This window comes from Symphalangus syndactylus, chromosome 1, assembly GCF_028878055.3.
Source record: "Symphalangus syndactylus isolate Jambi chromosome 1, NHGRI_mSymSyn1-v2.1_pri, whole genome shotgun sequence".
NCBI lineage: Eukaryota > Metazoa > Chordata > Mammalia > Primates > Hylobatidae > Symphalangus > Symphalangus syndactylus.
Window position 1 is genome coordinate 77624816 of NC_072423.2, and position 22427 is coordinate 77647242.

General features: G+C 37.9%; 1 long non-coding RNA gene across 1 annotated transcript; it reads left to right on the plus strand.

Annotated features, from left to right (window-relative positions):
- Positions 1–6296: 6296 nt before the first annotated feature.
- On the plus strand, positions 6297–19869 carry LOC129460647 (uncharacterized). The gene is made up of 4 exons (XR_008650284.1): positions 6297–6352; positions 6571–6657; positions 19150–19383; positions 19743–19869. It is a non-coding gene; the product is annotated as an uncharacterized lncRNA (long non-coding RNA).
- The last annotated feature ends 2558 nt before the right edge of the window (positions 19870–22427 follow it).

Consider the following 22427-nt stretch of genomic DNA (forward strand, 5'->3'; position numbering starts at 1 on the left):
AAAAATGCAAATAAAGGATCGACAAAACCAAAAGTTGGTTCTTTGAAATGATAAACACGATTGATAGACCACCCTATATTTACAAAGAAAATCAGAAATGAAATGAATAATCAGAAATGGAAAAGGTGACATTAGACCTTATCTCATAGAAGCACAAAATATCCTCAGAGACTATCATGGACACCTCTATGCAAACACACTAGAAAATCTGGAGGAAATGAACAAATTTGTGGAAACATACAATTTCCCAAGGCTTAATCAGTAAGAAATTGAGACACTAAACAGACCAATAGAGAGTTTCAAAATGGAATCATTAATAAAGCCTACTAGCCCCCTCAAAAGCCCCATGTCAGATGGATTCATGGCCAAATTCTACCAGATATACAAAGAAGAGCTGGTACCAATCCTACTGAAACGATTCCAAAAAACTGAGAAGTGGGACACCTCCCTAACTTTTTCTATGAAGCCAACATCACCCTTATACTAAAACCCAGCAAAGACACAACGAAAAAAGAAAACTACAGGCCAATATTCCTGATGAACATAGATGTAAAAATCATCAACAAGATACTAGTAAACCAAATCCAGCAGCACATCAAAATATTAATTTGCCATGACCAAATAGGCTTCATTCCTGAGATACAAGGTTAGTTCAACATATTCAAATCAAGAAATGTGATTCACCACATAAACAAAATTAAAAGCAAAAAACATATGATCATCTCAATATACATAGAAAAAGCTTTTGATAAAATCCAACATTCCTGCATGATTGAAAAAAAAGCTCAAGAAACCAGACATTTAAGAAATACACATCAAAATAACAAGAGCCATCTATGACTAACCCACAGCCACATCATACTGAATGGACAAAAACTAGAAGCATTCCTTTTAAGAACTAGAACAAGACAAGAATGCCCACTCCCACCACTCCTACTCAATATAATACTGGCAGTCCTAGCCAGAGCAATCAAACAAGAAAAAGAAATAAAAGGCATCCTAATAGGAAAAAAAGAAATGATCTCTCTTCACTGACAATATGATTCTATAACTAGGTAACCCTAAAGACTCCACCAAAATGCTCCTGGAACTGACAAATGACTTTAGTAAAATTTCAGGATACAAAATCAATGTACAAAAATCAATAGCATTTTTATACATTAATAATATTCAAGCTGAGAGCCAAATCAAGAAGGCAATCCTATTTACACTTGCCACAAAAAAACTAGGAATACTTCTAAGCAAGATAGTAAAACATCTCTCCAAGGAGAACTACAAAATATTGCTGAAATAAACCTTAGATAGCACAAAAAGAATTCCATGCTCATGGATTGGAAGAATCAATATCATTAAAGTAGCCATACTGCCTACAGCAATCTACAGATCCAATGCTATACCTATCAAGCTATCAACATAATTTTAGAAAAAATTATTCTCAAATTCATGTGGAAACAAAATGAGCCTAAGTAGCCAAAGCAATCTTAAGCAAAAAGGACAAAGCTGCAGGCATCATATTACCAGACTTTAAACTATGCTATAAGGCTACAGTAACAAAAATAGCATGGTACTGGTGCAAAAACAGGTACATAGAACAATGGAAAAGAATAAAAAACACAGAAACAAAGCCACACATCTACAGCCATCTGATCTTTGATAAAGTCAACAAAAATAAACAATGGGAACAGAAATCCATATTCAATAAATGACGCTTGGATAGCTGCCAAGCCGTATGCAGAAGAATGAAATGGACTCCTACCTATCACTACATATAAAAATTAACTCAGGATGGATTAAAGACTTAAAGGTAAGGCCTCAAACTATAAAAATCCTAGAAGAAACTTTAGGAAATACCATTCTGGACATCAGCCTTGGCAAAAAATTTATGGGTAAGTCCTCAAAAGCAATTGCAACAAAAACAAAAATTGACAAGTGGAACCTTATTAAACTGCCCTTATCAACAGAGTAAACAGACAACCTATAGAATGAGAGAAAATAATCACAAACTATTCATCCAAGAAAGGGCTAATATCCACAATCTATAAAGGAACTTATACAACTGAACAAGCAAAAACCAAATAATCCTGTTAAAAATGGGCAAAAGATGGGAGGCTGAGGCAGGAGAATTGCTTGAACCCAGGAGGCAGAGGTTGCAGTGAGCCAAGATTATGCCACTGCACTCCAGCCTGGTGACAGAGCAAGACTCCGTCTCAAAAAAATAAGTAAATAAATAAATAAATTTTCAAAAGACATGAACAACCACTTCTCAAAAGAAGACATCCAAGGGGTCGACAAACATATAAAAATGCTCAACATCACTAATCATCGGAGAAATGCAAATCAAAACCACAATGAGATACCACTTCACACCAGTCAGTGTTATTAAAAAGTAAAAAAAAACAGATGCTGGCAAGACTTCAGAGAAAAAGGAAATGTTTATACACTGTTGGTGAGAATGTAAATTAGGTCAGCCACTGTGGAAAGTAGTTTGGAGATTTGTCAAAGAACTTAAAACAGAACTACCATTTGACTCAGCAATCCCATTACTGGGTATATACACAAAGGAAAATAAATCATTTTACCAAAAAGACACATGTACTTGTATGTTCATCACAGCACTAGTCAAAAGCAAAGACATGAAATAAACCTAAGTGCCCATCAACAGTGGATTGGATAAATAACATGTGGTACATATACACCATGGAATACTATGCAGCCATAAAAAAAGAACAAGATCATGTCCTTTGCAGCAACATAGTTGCAGCTGGAGGCCATTATCCTATGTGAATTAACACAAGAACAGAAAAACAAATACCACATGTTCTCACTTATAAGTGGGAACTAAGCAATGAGTATTCATGGACATAATGATGGCAATAGTAGACACTGAGGACTACTAGAAGCAGGAAGGAGAGAAGAAGGCAAGGGCTGAAAAACTAACTACTGGGTGCTATGCTCAGTAGCTGGGTTATGGAATCTACCATACCCCAAACCTCAGCATCATACAATACACCCAGGTATAAACCTGCACATGTACCTCCTGAAATAAAATAGAAGTTGAAGTTAATTTAAAAACACAGTTTTATTGAGATATAATTTATACACCATACTATTTCCCCATTTAAAGCATACATTTAAGAATTTTTAGTGTATTCAGAGTTGCACAACCATCACCACAATCAATTTAGAACATTTTCACATATTTGTTCTAATACATATTTGTCCAAATATTTGTCATGCAGCTGCTTTTTATTCCTTCTTGTATAACCAGATTTCTGTCTGGCATTATTTTCCTTCAGCCTGAAGAACTTCTTTTACCATCTCTTTAAGTTCAAGTCTGATGGTGATTCATTCTCTCACCTTTCATTTATCTGAAAACTCATTTCGTCTTCTTACTGAAGAAGTTTGTTGGACATAGATTTTTGATGGTTTCTTTTAGATTTTTGGTTTTCTTTTCCTTTCAGAGACACTCAGTATCTTGTTCATTATATGCAATGTTTACTTTCAAGATCTTTTTAATTTTCGGTTTAGCATTTTGACCATGCTATGTGGAGATGTGGTGTGGTTAGTTTGTTTGCTTCTTCACTTACCAAGTTTGGAGTTCTATGTGTTTCCTGAATCTATGAAGTAATGGGGGGTTACACAACTTGGTAAGTTGGGGGCTATTATTTCTTCAAGTAATTTTATTCTCCATTATCTCCCTCTTTGCCTCTGGGAAGTTCAATTACACATGTTAGAATATTCCCTATTGTCTGAAATTGCCCCACAAGTCACTGAGTCTGTGTTTTTAAATCCTTTTTTTCTCTTCAAATCACATGATTTCTGTTGATACTTCTTCAAATTGACTGAATTTTTTTTGCCTTCTCTAATTTGCTGTTAAGTCCAATTCATCTCATTTTCAATTTAAATCACTTTTTTCATTTTATTTTCATTTGGCTTTTTGCATATTTTCCATTTCTTTACCAGGATACCATACCTATTCACTTGCTGTGACTATCTTTTGCTGTAAGTTCACATTGATATGACAATTTGTATTTTAAATTTTTTGCTTTAAAACTTTTTTGCTTTAAATTTTTAAAAATTTTTTATCTATTAATTCTAATATTGGGGAGGTTTTATAGTCTGTTCCTAGTGACTGCTTTTCCTCTTGATTCTGTCATCTTTTACCTAACTTTTCCCATGTGCAGTCATTTTATGTTGTATACTGGGCATTGTGGTTGACACTACAGAGAGATTCTTGACTTTGTTATTCTATTCTGAAGAGTGTTTACTTTTGTTCTTGAATGCAATTTAATTACTTACTCATCACCCTGCACATGTGGAGGCTACATTTTTGTTATCATACCAAATGTCCAGGTTTTCTTTTCATCTTAGAACTCATCTTCATTGTTGGGACATAACAGTTTTTCCTAAGTTATGGCCTCTCTTGGATTTCCGTGGAAAGGCCAGGTTCTTTTAACTTGACAAGATTCAAATATCAAACTCTGTTTTTACTCAGTTAAAACTCTGCTTAGATTTTTCAGCCTTAATGTTTTTGCGTTCTTCCATCCTCCTGGTATTCTCTTGCACAGCTCATGGGCAAGCCAAGTATATGTGGGTAGTAGATATTTGATTTGTGTGCTCTTTCCTCTGTATCTCCCTCCTTTCAAGATTTTTTTCCTCCATTTCCAGTCTCTTTGACAACCCCGAACTCCATATTTTCGCATCGTATCCTAATAAAACAGTACTGTTTTTTCTGCTTGAATTCTAGCTATCACCGCAATGTGGGGACTAGGGATTGTTTTTAGGAGAAAAATGGTGTGAATGCAGCTCTCAGTGAGTTTTTTTTCTTTCCAGGGTCAAATTTCTTCCAGGTTCAATCAGTTTCCTCCTGATTTTGCTTATTCTTCAGTGACTTCTAATAGCTGCACTTTAAAAAGTATTTCATTCAGAGTTTATAATTGTTATGTTCGAGAGGATTAGTCTGATCAAAGATATTACACTATTTCTGGATCTGGCTCCATAAACTCTGTTTAAATATTAATTGCGCTTATGGGTTTATGGTTTACTAAATCAAGTAGGCAATATGTATTCAAACCACAAACTACATGAAGATAGGCCTGTGGTTACAAATTCTCAGGTATAACTCTTCCTTTGTACCCAGAACTCAGGCTGAGATAGACAAATTCATTTGTCATCTGAGTGTGCAAAGGTAAAATTTTCTATTCACTCTTTCACTGACAGTATTTCAAAAGTCCGAGTTCCATATAAGATCTCCAATTAGCCTTGCATCACATGACATACCTGAACTCCTGTCCCTATGAGGCCATTTAAGCCCAATCTTTTTGGTTCTTGATACCAGTAGCTCCTGCTATGGCAACTAGAGAGACAGTTTACCATGTTTATTTTCCAGTTTCCTCTTGGTTTATTTCCAGTTCAAACTATTTACTTAATATACCATTTTGAGGTCTAATAGGACCTTCAAACATTATATACTGAAAATAGAGCTCCTGAATTTTTCTATCAGTTCTCTTTCCTCCAAACTTCTACATCCCAGTAAATAGCATAATTATTCATCTCCTTTCCCAAGTTCTTTCAATAGTCCTCCAAAATGCATCTTAAATCGGCCCACTTAACTCTCCACTAACGTCATTCTAACATCAGACCTTAGCATCTTTTATTTGGTTTATTGCAATGCCTCCAACTAGGCTCCTTACTCTATCCTTTTCTGACATATCCTCCACAAGCAGCCCAACTAAATATTTTGAATAAGGACCATATTATGACACTTCCCTGCTTAAAGCAGTTTAGTACTGCTACATTGTTTTTAGTGTAAAATGCAAACTCTTACATGGGTCATAAGATTCAGCGTGATCAGAATCACACATCTCTTCAATCTCAGCTTGCATCACTCTTCCCATCTCTCAGTTCATACTGGCTGGCACCCGGTCTTCAAACCCTTCCTTTTACCCACAACTTGGAAGAGTAGTTTTGCATGTCGGAGAGTGGAAGTAGCTTATGCCTAAGTTCTGATCACAGACACAGTGATGGTAACATCCTCTGACGTGGTAACGGAACATGTGACCCCAGCCGACAAGATGAGAAAAACTCTGGCTTGGCCAGTTCTGATTTTAAAGGTTGGAGAGATGTGGAAATTTGCACTTGTAGTTGCTGCTATTGTTGGAACCAATGAAAATGTTTCACAGGTGATTAACTTTTAGTAGTTGAAGGTTTTTAGATTGAAAGATTGCTGGGAGAGACAACCTCGCCATCTGATTAACGGCATGAATTTCTTCTTTATAATGTTCAACTACAGTATGAATTGGCAAACATTTTCTCTAAAGCTCAACACAGTAAATATTTTAAGCTTTACAGGGTAGGTATTCTCTGTTGCAGCCACTCAACTCTAGTGTTTAGTGCAAAACTGACCATTGAAAATACGTAAGTAAATGAGTGTGGCTATGTACCAATAAACCTTATTCATGAACACAGAAGTTTGGATTTCATATAGCTCTCCTGTGTCATGAAATATTATACTTCCTTTGACACTTTTCCAATTATTCTAAAACAGTAAAAACCATTCTTATCTTGCAGGCCATACCAAACAGGTGCTGGACCAGATCTGGACTCCCTCGGGCCACAGAGCTTCATTTGAACTAAGTAGAAGACTGCTCTGGTTAGGTCTTCTGTATGTCTTTGAGGCTGTGAGGTAGGCTGCAACAGGCTTACCTTTCTCCTGGGACTCTGAAACTCTAACATATTCCAGGATAGTGGTGTTGCTGGCAATCTGTGGTCCTAGTGCATCCCAGAGCATTTCAAAATGAGGCCCCTGCCTTAAATTCAGACTGTGAAACTACCACCCCAAGTCAGAGCCCAGAAAGTTTTCGCTGGTTGTCCACTGCAACAACCAGAGAAAGTTGTGAGTTAGCCAGAGGATGAGAGTGCCGCCTCCAGTCCACCGCCTGTTGACATAATTTTAGTTGAGAGTGGGCAAGAAGACTTCTCCGGGCAGTGTTTTCAACAAGACCACAGGGAATGGGAAACCAGGGGCCTCCTATAACCTGTCTCCCAAAACTATCTGGAGCTTAGGAAAATGTTGAAAGCAGCATTTTATAGCAAAAGGAGCATATACTCAGGCAATGTATAGGGTTGGGTTTGAAACTACCAGAATTACCTCTCATTGCGAACCCAGAGAAAATTGTGCCAGCTCTCTGAATTTTCATGTCTTCATGTCTGAGGTGAATGTAGTGATGCCCACCCAGGCTCCAAGGGCCTTGGGCATAGTGCGAGCCTGGTTAATGACTCTCAGTCAGTCCTGCAATACGTATATTTATCAGGTGCCTTAATCTGCACAAAACACTGCTCTTAAAAACAAATTAGATATAGTATTTGTTTTCGTGGAGTTTACAGTGTAGCAGAGAAGACAAAATTAAGTAAGCATTAAGAATAAAATAAGAAGTGCTTTGACAGAAGAAAAATAGGCAGCTCTGAGGACATGTGCCAGGAAGGCCAACTGCTCTAAGGAGCCAGGGAAGTCGCCCTAGAGATAATACTTAAACTGAAGCCTTGAGAAAGAAGAGGTAATTCAACCATAGCCCAGTGAGACAAGGGACACATGCGAGGTTTGGGGGGCCTTTGAACACTTAGCAAATATTGACATTGTTTTCAGGAGCTGCAGACCCAAATTATATTTTTTAAGAGAGGAAGAAAGGGTTGGTTGTAATATTAAAACTAAAGCTAACCAGTCACGGGCTCCTGGGAGATTACCTCTTCTTTCTTCTAAAGCAGAGCAAAATTAAATGTCCAACAATGATAGACTGTATTAAGAAAATGTGGCACATATACACCATGGAATACTATGCAGGGATAAAAACGGATGAGTTCATGTCCTTTGTAGGGACATGGATGAAGCTGGAAACCATCATTCTGAGCAAACTATCGCAAGAACAGAAAACCAAACACCGCATGTTCTCACTCATAGGTGGGAATTGAACAATGAGAACTCATGGACACAGGAAGGGGAACATCACACACTGGGGCCCCCTTGTAGGGTGGGAGGAGGGGGTAGGGACAGCATTAGGAGAAATACTTAATGTAAATGACCAGTTAATGGATGCAGCACACCAACATGGCACATGTATACATATGTAACAAACCTGCACGTTGTGCACATGTACCATAGAACTTCAAGTATAATAAAAAAAATCGCAGCAGGAAAACAGCTTTGCTGTTTTCAATAACAGGGAGAGGGTTAACATTTAGCTCGACAAGGATTCATTTCCTTTAGGCTTCTAAAAAGTTTGCAATTCAGGAATATTGATCTCTCTAAAGTAGAATGTTGGCCTTTAGTAAGCAATAAAAGAAAAGCATAAACAATCTCTTCCCTGCCAAATAATTTTGTTTTAGTAGCTAAGCACCCCATGCCTCTGTGAAGGCTCCAGGACAGGCCATTCATCAGTGCCTCCAGCAAGAATACTGAAAATACAAAAAGAAAAAACAACATGCCTTACTGATGAGGCATCAGAAATTTTTGATTTCCATTTTATGACTTCTAGTATTAATAATTCTAACTTTTCTAGCCAAATAAATTTGAGACATCAGAGTACAATCTTTAGAAATAATTAATGTTAATATGTTCTAAATAATTTACATACTCTTACTTCTGTCACCTCCACCCTCAAAAAGAAGCACATATGGGCCTTATTTGATCGTGTAGCCAGGGTCTCGTCCCTTAATCTCAATGCATTTGAGTAGCTTTCTAACATTCTAATCACATTCATACTAAACCTTTAACCACCCCAATTCACACTGTTTCTACATAACCTAGTGCTTCACCAATACTGATTTCTAGAACCTTAAGGAAGGATTCTGAACGATGATGAAATCATTTGAATATTCCCTTCACGGGAGACAGAAACATTTTTGTAAAGAATGCCAGTTCCATTAAGGCCAGTCAATAAAATAAATAATAAACTAACGGAACATGCTAATGTAATCTCAAATCACTTGCTCTGATGTTGTGTTACATGTGTATTAGTTCTCATTGCTAAACTTGTGAAAAAACAAAATTTGAGGAGTGATTTTTTAAATGCACAAAAGAAGAATACATTAGAAAGAAACAGATTCGTGGCTATTTCTGTTTTACAAATACCAAATAGTTTACAAGCCCGTATTTTAATCCCACTTTTCTCCCACACAAGAAGAACCCAGGAGTAAAGTGAGCTGAATCGGCATCATTACTCAGTCTAGGTTTCAAATCCATGCTCTGTGATGAATGGGCGGTTTTCAGGTTATTTACAGTGTGACGGAAAGAAACCTGAGCAGGAAAGGAGCAGTAGTTTTTCCTAGTACAAGTCCTGCCTCTAACATGCTGAGTAAACTTGGGCTAGCCACTAATATGTTTAGATCTCAGTTTTCTTTCCACTTCATGATGACCATAGCAAATGTAACTGAATTCCCTAAGTGCTGTGAATATTAGTTGGTGCAAAAGTTATTGCTGGTTTTGCCATTAAAAGTAATGGCATTCAAAGTAATGGCCAAACCAGCAATTACTTTTGCACAAAAATAATAACTTTTCCCAGAGCACCCTGACAACGTGTTGCTAAATTTCTGCAGCTAATTTCTGGTGAGCACTTTATTTTTCGTTTGTTTTGGTTTCTTTCTTTTTGTTGTTGGTTTTGGGTTTTTTTTTTTTCTTTTTTGAGACAGGATCTCACTCTGTCTCCCAGGCTGGAGTGCAGTGGTGCAGTCACAACTCACTGCAGCCTTGACCTCCTGAGCTCAACAGTCCTCTCACCTCAGCCTCCTAAGTAGCTGGGACTGCAGGCGTGTGCCACCATGCCTGATTAATTTTTTTGTTTGCTTATTTTTTGTAGAGAGAGGATCTCACTATGTTGCCCAGGCTGGTCTCAAACTCCTGAGCTCAAGCAGTCCACCTGCCTCAGCCTCCCAAAGTGTTAGGATTATAGGCATGAGCCTCTGTGCCCAGCCTGGGAGCACTCTTGCTGTCAAGAAAGATTACACTTGCAACTCCACAGGCAGAAGAGTATCGTAAATACAGAGATCGCTTCTTATCTGCGGTTCCATTACCTACAGTTAACAGCAGACTGAAATCCATGTAGTCAGTACAATAACATATTTTGAGAGACAGAGAGATCATATTCACATAACTTTAATTACAGTATATTGTTATAATTGCTCTAGTTTATTATTAGTTATTGTTAACCTCTTACTGTGACTAATTTATGAATCAAACTTCATCACAGGTATGTATGTGTAGGAAAAAACATAGTACGTATGGGGTTTAGTACTAGCCGCAGTTTCAGTCATCCACTGGAGGTCCTGGAACGTATTCTCCAAGGATAAAGGAGGAACTACTGTATATCAATTCATTTGATTTCTACTCATGTATATTGATAAAAGTTTTGGTGGTAGCAACAGTTGAAGTTACTGAATGAAATTAATATTTATGAAGTTATGCTGATCTCAGTGATTATTGATCAGAACTGAGAATACTTAAAGTGAAAATTAGAGATAAAACAAACTTTTGAAAGTCAAAATGTTGCGATAGTCTCCTCACACTATAAAATCAAATACATAACAGATAGATTAAAGCAACAAATGTAAAAAAATTTAGAAAACTAGAAAGAATAGACACAAATATATTTTTTATTACATAAACAGGAAATTTTAAAGATATAAAAAATTAGCAAAGGAAAACTAAAAATTTAACTAAAGGTTAAGAATTCCTGAGCCCTTAATAATAACAGTTGAACATTTAAAACAAATAATTTAAAAATGAGTAAAAGGCAGGACAAAGGATCAATATGTAAAAATGTTTTATAAATCAATAAACATAATTAAAGCCCCAAAATATATGTGGATTAAAGGGCATGGGGAAATACAAGTGAATTATAAATATCTCAGAAATATTTATTTTTACCAGTTATATTTTAAAATGTAACCTGAATAACATAATTTAAAATATTAATAAGTGCAAAGTTAGAAGCAAGTGAAAATCCCTCCCATACAAGGCCTGTCGGCTCCGTACTTCCTCCAGTATTTTCATAGCTGAAAACCTCAACATGATCTCAAATATCTTACTAATTTACCTAAGGATGCCTCTTTATGTGTCTTCCAAAATTTAAATAAATGTCACGCCACCCATAATCCATTTTGTATGAAAGACTTTTTCAGTTACTCTTGTCCTGCCTGCACCATATAAGACTTTACTTAACATTTACAGGACACTTCACAAGTTAGGAAGCCTTCCTCCCAACCCAGTACAATAGATACTATAACACCAATTTTATAGGTTAAGAAATAGCTTCTCATAGGTTAATTCATTTGCTTAGTAAGATGAATTTAAGTGAAATTTATTTTGTGTAATGCTACCTCCTATGTTTGTCATAACTTGCTGTTTTTCCATGTTTCCTCTGCTCCTTGATGATATCAGATGTTTTTTCTCCAAGTGGAATACAAGTAAAGCAAAACTGTACTTATCGTCTTTAAAAATAAAATATAAAGATAACAAACACTAGGATCTGAAATTCATATAATTTGGGGAAGAAAAATCTAAAATTCTAATTGTAATCAATTTTCAGAATCTCTTAGGTTGAAACACTGCTAAGTTTTATAATTTTTCTTTTACTAATTAAAATTGCTTAATTCAGTACTGAATTAAGAGATGACACTTGATAAATGGGTGAGTTAATTAACTCTAAAAATAAAAACCAGAAATTTTCAAATGGAAAAACACTCATTTATGACTAGGAGTAAGGTGAATAAGAGACAAACAGTTCCAAAGTAAATTCTTCCCAGAGTGTTACAAAATTTATATTAAAATCAATTCATTATTTATAATAATTAACTCTTTTTAAATTTAACTTTTAATTTTTAGATAATTCTAGACTTACTTATAGGTCTAAGAAATAATACAGAGAGGTCCCATGTACTCTTTATCCAGATTACCCAATGATAATTTCTTTCAAAATAATAGTGCATTGCCACAAGCAGGATATTGACAATGTACACTCAAGATACAGAACAATTTCGTCACCAAATAATCTATTTTGATATCTTGTATAGTCACATCTACTTCCCTCTGGGCCTCCCTCTCACCTCTGGGAACTTCATTTATTGTCTATTTCTATAATTTTATCATTTTAATAATTCTTTATAAGTAGAGTTCTATAAGGTGCAATCTTTCGGATGAGCTTTTTCCCCAGCATCATTCTCTAGAGATTCATCCAAGGTGTTGTGCATGTAAATAGTTTGTTCTTTCTTACTGCAAGTAGTATTCTATCGTATGGACATAGCACAATTAGTTTAACCATTCACTGAGTGAAAGACATCTGGGTTGTTTCCAGTTTGGCATGATTATGAATAAAGCTGCTATGAACATCCAGGTACAAAGTTTTGTGTGAACACAAGTTTCATTTTTGGCATAAATGGCCAAGAATACAATTGCTGGGTCACATGTTGGCTGCATGTTTTATTTTTTATTTGATTTGATAAACTATTTTCCAGTGTAACTACACTATTTTACATTACCATCAGCAATGTGTAAGTGTTCCGGTTTCTCCACATCCTCAATAGCTTTTGTGATTTTAATGTGCATTTACCTGATGGCTAAAGATGTTGAATATCTTTCATATGTTTATTTGCCATCTGTATATCCTCGTTGGTAAGATCTCTACTCATGCCTTTGCATATTTTCTAATTGAACTTTTTAATAGTTGAGTTTTGAACAATTTTACATATCCTAGATATTAGTACTTTGATTAAAATGTAGTTTTCAAATATTTTCTCCCACTTTTAGTTTATTATTCCTAACAGGGCCGTTTGCAAAGTAAAGGTTTAAATGTTAATGAGGTTTAAATTGTTATTTTTTTCCTTTTCTGAATTGTGCTTTTAATGTCAAGTCTAAGAACCTTTTGCCTAGCCTTAGATATCAAGGATTTTCTCCTATTTTTTTTCTAGGAGTTTTATCATTTAAAATTTTACTTTTAGGCCTGTGATTAACTATGAGATAATTTTTCTATAAAGTGTGGGAATTGGGTTGAGGTTCACCTTTTAGTCTATGGATGTTCAATTACTCCAGCATCAGTTGCTGAAAAGGATATCCTTCCACCATTGAATTACTTTTGCACCTTTGCCAAAACTCAGTTGAGCATATTTGTGTGGGACTCCTTCTCAGTTCTTGAATCTGTTCCATTTGTCTATGTGACTATTCCTTCACTAATACTACACAGTCTTAATTACCGAAGGTACATAGTAAGTCTTGAAATCAAGTAGACTGACTCTTCCCACCTTTTTATTCTTTTTCAAAATTATTTTAGTTATTTAAGTTCTTTTTTATTTCCTTATAAATTTTAGGGTAAGTCCATTGATATCTATAATTATAAAAGAGTCAATCCACCATGTAAGACATAGCAAAGTATATACACACACACACCAAAAAAAAAAAAACAGAGCTGCAAAATATGTAAAGAAAAAATGGATTGAGCTGGAAACAGAAATAGGCAAAACCACATTTTGTAATTTTGATAGGAATCACATTAAACTTGTATAAGAATTGCATTAAACCTCAATTTGAGAATTGACATCTTTAATACGTTAAATCTTTCAATCCATGAACATGGTATGAGTTTCTTATAGAATGTATATGGTTGGTCATTTTTTAATCAATTATTGTCCATTTCTGTCTTAATTGGTGTATGTAGACTATTTACATTAAATGTAATATTATTGACATCTGAAGTCTTCCATTTTTGTCTTCCATTTATCTTTTCTGATTTTCCTTTCTGTTTTTTCCTTCCTGTTAGTTATTTAAACATTCATTTAGAACCTTGTTTTGATTTATCTACAATGCTTTTTATTCTATTTCTTTGTATAGCTTTCTTAATGGTTACTCCAGGGAGATAGATATATGTGTGTATCTTAGCACAGTCTACTGGTGTCAACCTTTCACCAGGTCAAGTGAGGTTTGGAACATTTACCTGTCTTTACCATCACACATCTACAATTGTCTTACATATTTCTTCTATACACATTTAGGTACACATCAGAAAGCACAATAGTTTTTGCTTTACATATCAAATAAATTTAGAAAACTCAGGAGAGGTAGCATGTATTGTATTTATGCATATTTTTCTCTTTCCATTATTCTTTCTTCCTTCCTGATTGATATGATTTTCCCTGTGTCCCCACCCAAATTGCATGTTGAATTGTTATCCCCACATGTTGACGAGGGGCCTGCTGGGCAGTGATTAGATCATGGGGGCAGTTTCTAGTGGTTTAGCACCCTTCCCCTAGTGTTATCTCATGAGTGGGTTCTCATGAGAACTGGTTGTTGAAAAGTGTGTAGCACTTCCTTCTTCTCTTTCTCTCTCCTGCTGCCATGTGAAGAAAGTACGTGCTTCCCCTTTGCCTTCTGTCATGATTATAAGTTTCCTGAGGCCTCCCAGTCCTGCTTCCTGTTAAGCCTATGGAACTATAAGTCAATTAAACCTCTTTTCTTCACAAATTACTCAGTCTCAGGTAGTTCTTTATAGCAGTGTGAGAACGGACTAATACAGAAAATTGGTACCAGGAGTGTAGTACTCCTATAAAAATACATGAAAATGTGGAAGTGATTTTGGAATTGGGTAACAGGCAGAGTTTGGAACAGTTTGGAGGGCTCAGAAGAAGATAGGAAGATGTGGGAAAGTTTGGAACTTCCTACAGACTTGGAGGGCTCAGAAGAAGATAGGAAGATGTGGAAAAGTTTGAAACTTCCTAGAGATTTGTTGAATGGTTTCAACCAAAATGCTGATGTGATACGGACAGTGAAGTCCAGGCTAAGGTAGTCTCAGATGAAGATGAGGAACTTATTGGGAACTGTAACAAAGGTCAGTCTTGCTATGTTTTAGTAGAGACTGGAAGCATTTTGCTCATGCCCTAGAGATCTGTGGAACTTACAACTTGAGAGAGATGATTTAGGGTATCTGGAAGAAGAAATTTCAAAGCAACAAAGCCTCGATGATGTGATCTGGCTGCTCCTAAAACCCTATGCTTTTTTGCATAAAGAAAGATGGTCTGAAACTGGAATTTATATTTAAAAGGTAAGCAGAGTGTAAAAGTTTGGAAAATTTGCAGCTCAACCGTGTGGTAGAAAAGAAAAACCCATTTTCTGGGGAGGAATTCAAGCCCAAGCTGGCTGAAGAAATTTGCATAAGTAATGGGGAGCCACTGTTATTCACCAAGTCTATGGGGAAAATGCCTCCAGGGCATTTTAGAGACCTTCATCATGGCCCCTCTCATCACAGGCCTGGAGGTCTAGGAGGGAAAAATGGTTTCCTGGGCCAGGCCCAGGGCCCTGCTGCTCAGTGCAGCCTCAGGACATGGTGCCCTGTGTCCCAGATGCTCCAGCTCCAGCTGTCGCTAAAAGGGGTCAAGGTACAGCTCTGGCCATGGCTTCAAAGGGTGTGGGCTTCAAGCCTTGGTGGCTTCCATGTGATGTTGGGCCTGTAGATATGCAGAAAACTAGAATTGAGTCTTGGAAACCTCTGCCTAGATTTCAGAAGATGTATGGAAATGCCTGGATGTCCAGGCAGAAGTCTGCTATGGGGTTGGCATCCTCATGGAGAGGAGTGCAGAGGAAAAATGTGGGGTTGGAGCCCCCAAACAGAGTCCCCACTGGGGCACTGCCTAGTGGAGCTGTGGGAAGAGGGCCACCGTCCTCCGGATCCCAGAATGGTAGATCCACCAACAGTTTGCACCATGAACACCTGGAAATAAAGGCCACAAGCACTCAACACCAGCCCATGAAAACAGCTGCAGGGGCTGTACCCTGCAGAGCCACAGGAGCAGAGCTGCCCAAGGCCTTGGGAGCCCACCCCTTGCATCAGTGTTACCTAGATTTGAGACATGGAGTGAAAGGAGATTATTTTAGAACTTTAATAATTAATGACTTGCCCTGCTGGGTTTCAGACTTGGATGGGGCCTGTAGCCCCTTTGTTTTGGCCGATTTCTCCCTTTTGTAATGGAAGCATTTACCCAATGCCTGTACCCTCATTGTATCTTGGAAGTAACTAACTTGTTTTTTATTTTACAGGCTTATAGGTGGAAGGGACTTGTCTTTTCTCAGATGAGACTTTGGACTTGGACTTTTCAGTTAATGCTGGAATGAGTTAAGACTTTGGCAGACTGTTGGGAAGGCATGATTGTGTTTTGTAATGTGAGAAAGACATGAGATTTGAGAGGGTCCAGGGGTGGAATAATACGATTTGGCTCTGTGTCCCCACCCAAATTTCATGTTGAATTGTAATACCCATGTGCCGAAGGAGAGGCCTGCTGGGGGGTGATTGGATCATGGGGGACAATTTCTAATGGTTTGGTGCCATTCTCCTGGTGCTGTGTCATGAGTGAGTTCTCACAAGATCTGATTATTTAAAAGTGTGCAGCACTTCCTCCTTCACGCTCTCTCTCCTGCCACTGCCATGTGAAGAAAGCGCTTGCTTTCTTTTTGCCTTCTGCCATGTTTGCAAGCTTCCTGAGGCCTCCCAGTCATGCTTCCTGTTAAGCCTGCAGAATTGTGAATCAATTAAACCTCTTTTCTTCATAAATTACCCAGTCCTGGGTAGTTCTTTATAGCAGTATGAGAACAGACTAGTACACTGATGTTCCAAGTTTCCTTCTCATATCTTCCCCTTTCGTTGTAAAGAACTTCTTTTACTGTTCTTTTAGGAAAGAACTGCTGGTGAGTTTCCCCTTCATCTTGATTTCTTCTTCATTACTGAAGGATATTTTCAGTGTATAGAATTCTAGGTTGATAATTGCTTTCTTTCAGGTCAGGACTTCAAAAATAGTGTGCCCCTTCCTCTGGTTTTTCTAGTTTCTGAGGAGGAATCATTGTCATTTGAATTTTATTTCCCCTACATGTAAAATGTATATTCTCTTTTGTGACTTACAAGATGTTTTGTCCTTAGTTTTTAGACTTTGACAATGATGTGTCCTGATGTAGATTTATTTGGATGTGAACTGCTCAAGGATTCTTCCAGCTACTTAAATCTGTAGATATGTGAATCTTGTCTAAACTGGAAAGTTATTAGCTGGGCACAGTGGTGTATGCCTGTAGTCCTAGCTGTGCCAGAGGCTGAGGCAGGAGGATTACTTCAACCCAGGAGTTTGAGACTGCAATGAACTATAATTGTGCCACTGTACTCCAGTCTGGGTGACAGAGTGAGACCCTGTCTCTAAAAAAAAAAAAAAAATTAATAATTGGAGAAGTTTTCAGTCATTATTTCTTTAATGCTTTTTCAGCTTTATCTTCTTTCTCCTGTCTTTCTGGGACTGCAGTGACACAAATGTTAGATTTTAGCCAGGCACAGTGGCTCATACCTGTAATCCCAACACTTAGGGTGGCCAAGGCAAGAGGATCACTTGAACTCAGGAAGTTGAGACTGAGACCAGCCTGGACAACATAGCAATACCTCATCTCTACTAAAAGTAAAAAAATAAAATAAAATAAAAATAAAAGCCAGGTTTGGTGTCACATGCCTGTAAGTCCCAGCTACTTAAGAGGCTGAGGTGGTAGGGTTTCTTGAGCCCAAGAGGTCAAGGTTGCAGTGAGCTATGATCACACCACTGCACTCCAGCCTGGGCAACAGAGCAAGATCCTCTCTCAACAACAGCAACAACAAAAAATTAGGCTTTTAGTTATTGTCCTAAAGGACCCTGAGGCTTTTCTTTCAGTCTATTTTCTCTTTCTTCAGATGGGGTAATTTTTATTGCTCTTCCTTCAAGTTTACTGATTCTTTCCTTCCTCATACTCATTCTTCTGTTAATGAGCCAATCAGCTTGGTTTTTAAATTTTGGGTAATCATATTTCTGCAGTTACAAAATTTCCATTTTTTGTATTATTTATTTAGGTAATAAAACTATCTTTTTTATTTGTTTCAAGCATTTGTTTATAGTTTAATGAAACATTTTTGTGATAGCTACTTTAAAATCTTTGTCAGATAATTCCAACATTTCAGTGTTAGCACCTGTTGATTACATTTTTTCATTCAAGTTGTTATTTCCCTGGTTCTTGATATGGCAAGTAGTTTGGTTTTGAAACCTGGACACTTTGGGTATTTTATGAGACTCTGAATCTTATTCAAACCTTACTGGCTTCCTCTGACCCCACTTCAGTAGAAGCAGGTGGGGAGAGCTGCCTCATTAGCACCAGATGGGGGTAGCAGTCCACATTTCCCATTCAGACTATGTTATAACCCCTACAGGGGAGAGGATCCTCAGTATTGCTGGACAGAAAGGGGAGGGGAGGCTTAGCTTCCCACTAGACCTCTGCAGCTATCACTCTGACTGGGAGTAGCAGAAGTGCCTCACTACTGTCCCCACACTGTCCCCACATAGCCCCCATTGACCCCCCAGGGCCTCAGTACTCCTCAGGACGGCAACAAAGGTCCAGAATCTCCACTAGGCCTCCTGTAACAGAACCTTTATTCCTGTTGGGTGTGTAGGAAGTACAGGCTTCCCACACGGCCTCAAATGACACTGAGAAGTGGGGGTCTCATTGCTGGCTGGCAGGGGTAGAAGTCCAAGCTCTTTACTCTGCCTCTTCTGACACCACCCCATGGAGGGATTGAGGGTCCTGATAACAGTGGAGGTCTAGGCTCCCCATTCACCTGGGTTGGCCATCATTTTTTTCTGTGGTGTTTGGCAGCAGCAGTAGAGCACTTGTTATCAAAAAGTTTTCTATCTGGCTATACCGCTCCCTGCCTGGGCCTTTGTCTAGAGAGAGAAGGCTTTTGTTGGGGCTCTTTTTGTCTATGTCCATTGATGTTTACAGGGTGCTGATTTCTTTAGCTCAAAGTCTAGAAGACAGGAGGCAAAAAAGAAAATCTAGGGAACCCATCATGATGCTGTTTCTTGGGTTCCCACATCCCTAGACAGTGCTTTCTTCTCCCCACTTTTCAGAGTCTTCTTATTTTTTTTTCTACATATAATGTTCAAGGTTGTTAGTTGTACTTAGTGGGAGGAATAGGGAAAACTACATCTCCTCCATCTTCCCAGAAGTGGAAGTTCCAACAATTAACTATTTAAGAAATTTATCTGCCATTTATTTTTCTGAAATATTTAAGAACCTTTTAGATTTGCCAATTCCTCTAATTGAAGCAAATGTTTCAGGGAGGCAATCGGTAAAGAAAATGAAGCATCCATCTAGCGTCATCCCACTGGGAGGAAAGAAGGAGACCAAAAGAAGGTAAACAATAGCAAAAAAATCTCTGAAGGAGTTAATCAAGATGGAGTTGATGGATAAGGGGGAATAAAACCACTCCAATTATCTGGAAGTTACATTAAATGAAAAGCAAGTCTCCAAGATAGAAGCTCAGCATGACAAACAAATGCTGACAATATCAGGTAAACATGGAATGTTTCAGGTACACAGTGCAAATTGTTATTAATCAGAATTAGTATTTGGCAGATTGTATTTTAAGTGAGGATATATATGGAAGCCATTAAGCCTTAATTGTTGGAAGGAATGGAGAAAAGGAAGGAAGGAGAGAGGGGTAAGGGAAGGAACGTTTTTGCTGTCTTCTATCTGCAGTACTGAACCTAATCATAGTTCAGGTTGTGCCTCATGCAATTTGGATGCCAGAAGTGATGCACCAATGAATATAACGGTGTTTTTAGCCCTGTTGCATGCTTTCCTGGGTCTTAGGTCTTTAAACATGGCTCTTCCTGACATCCTTATCACTTTACTTGACTACTCACCACAGGTAGTGCTTCAGTTCAACAATGAGGGATTCTTTCTCCCACAACTTCCCTACTCCAGGAACTTGGAAAGTGGATCATCTCTGACAGCTAAATTCCCAAACAAGCATTTAGAAGATTGGAACATAATTATGCCAATTTATTATCAAAAGCCAGAATACCTCTCAGGCCAGCAATACCTGATTAAAATTAGAAAGATGCTGGACTACCTTAGAAACAGTGTGCCAAGAAGAAGCAGAATGATCAGTAATGCAAACAGAGAAAAGAGCATGTGAGGAGCAGATTTTGACCGTGTCTTCTGCCCTGTGCACAGGAGAAGATATTCTATCACCAGAGAGCAGAAACCTGTTCATGCGGCAGGATGTCCCGTTAAGGGAATGAGCTCATGGGGCTGCCACATCAGCCTCCTCTTGCTAAGAGCCCCTGCTCCCTGAGAAGCGCCTGATGGTAACTTGGCTCCCATGAAGACTTGCCTGCTAATAGAGAATAAGCTGTGCAGTGGAGCGAATTATCTGCTCTGCTTTGAGTTCTTATTGTAAACTAATAAATTGGTATTTTGGTTTTTAATCATCAGTCCCTGATGAATTTTGTGTGAGTGAGTCCTCTCGCTCTAATACTTCTGAGAACACGAACAATCACATTCTGAGCCTGAAAAGCCAAGGACCAGGGTAAGGCTAATGGGCCTCCTGCATTCCTGGGGAGACATGCCTTGTGGACAGCCAGTCTTCCTTGGGGATAACTCTCATTGCTTGTTCTCTTCAAACTGCAACAAGTAACCTCCACCTCCCTTCAGGTCAGACCCCTGGATGCCTTACACTTACCCCCTAGGCACCATCCAGCTGAGACACCACATGCAGATTGCCAGGCTAGACCTTCACCAGGTGCTGCCGCTGGGTCTGAGTCCCAAACTTGCCTTATCCACGTCAGCTACTTTCAGTTCCAGGTGCTGGCCCCTGACCACCGGCCTCCACCCACCATGGTCACCTGGACCGTGCTTGCCATGTCTCAGGACACAGCACTGGCCAGGAAGCAGCAAACACAATTATAATAGGTTGAATACTTTTAAGTACATTTATAACCTCCCCAAACATTATAAATCGTTGTTATTGCAGACTTTGGGTCTGAGGCCCACTGAGAAAAACTTTTCAAGCAATTCAATGCTTTCAGCATTCAATACTGTCTAGTATTTAAGTGCATAATGGAATTGCATATGTGAGGAATGTTTACTTTATCAATATAATTGCAAACATGACCCACGAATCATGTAAAACAAGTCATAAATCGTAACCTGACAATAAGTCTTGTCAAAGCAACAAAACACAACACAAGATAAAAATCAGCTAATGCTGTTTCATGCTTGAATTCAGCTTCTAAACAGAGAACTGTTTGAACTCACAGAGATGCAGGTAGGTTAATAAATAGATACGTTTTTGTGTCCAGTAACTGAACATATCAAATAATGACTGTATGAACCAGGGGTCTTCCAGGGAGTGGGGGTGCTGCCTCTAGAATTCACCATTACCCCACTTTCTTCCTCCCACTTGTAAGTTAAGGGCCATCCCTCAGGCCCTCAGCTGCTGGCCCTAGCACCTCAGCCCTCTCCCAACTCCATCCAGATCCAGGGCTCAAGTACTGAGCAATGTCAAAGGGTGAAAAAGAGTTCCAGATTTAGCAGCTATCACTGCGTAATACCAGGCTGCCATTGGGCCTGGGTTCCTTCCTTCTTCCACTGAAGTCCTCCACCTTGCCTGTTTCCAAACAGTTTCTAAGATAATGGATTAAATGAAAAATACAAAATGTTATTACTTTTTCACGTTTACAGACATAATAACATGCTAAACCTGAGAGATATTTCCACTTCAATGGACAAAAACATTTTCCCAATCTTTGGCCAGCCATGCTAGAAAAATTGCACAACTTTCCATGTTTTTGTTATCTTTCCTACACATTCAAGTGTAATTTACTTAAACCAGGATGTCTCAATCTGTGTATCAGGTTCTATGAAGTGTTAGAAAAAAAAAAATCTCAGATTCTAAGAAGTTTAGAAGTGCTCCATGAGATATCTAATGCTTATAGACTCACAGGAAACATTAATACATTTAGAATCTTAAAAATTCTAAGCAGTCTTGTGGTAAAGAACCAATTAGATATATAATTAATTCTAATTATTGATTGATATGTTTGCATATGTATTTATGTGCATATGAAATATCTATTTCCAAAAACTTTATTGAGGTATGATACCCACAATAAAATATACTCATTTTTATGCCACAGTTTAATTTGTTTTAATAAATGTACACACCCAGGAAACCACCACAACAAAAAATATAGAACATTTCCATCACATCCAAAAATTCTCTCATCATTCTCTCCATAAATCCATAATCCCAGTCTAATGACGAGAAGAACATTCCACAAACCCAAATCAAGCGACATCGCAAAAAAGACCTGACCAGTATTCTTCAAAACTGTCAAGTCATGAAAAACTAGGAAAGAATGAGAAAGTGACCCAGACCACAAGAAGGGAAGGGAACATTGCAACTAAACATGAGATCCTGGATTAGACCCTGGAGCAATAAAAAAGTATTAATGGAAAAACTGGTGAAATAGGAATAAAAGCTGGAGTTAACTTTAATAGCATTGTCCCTAGGTTGTTCCTCAGTTTTCATAAATATGTCACAGTAATG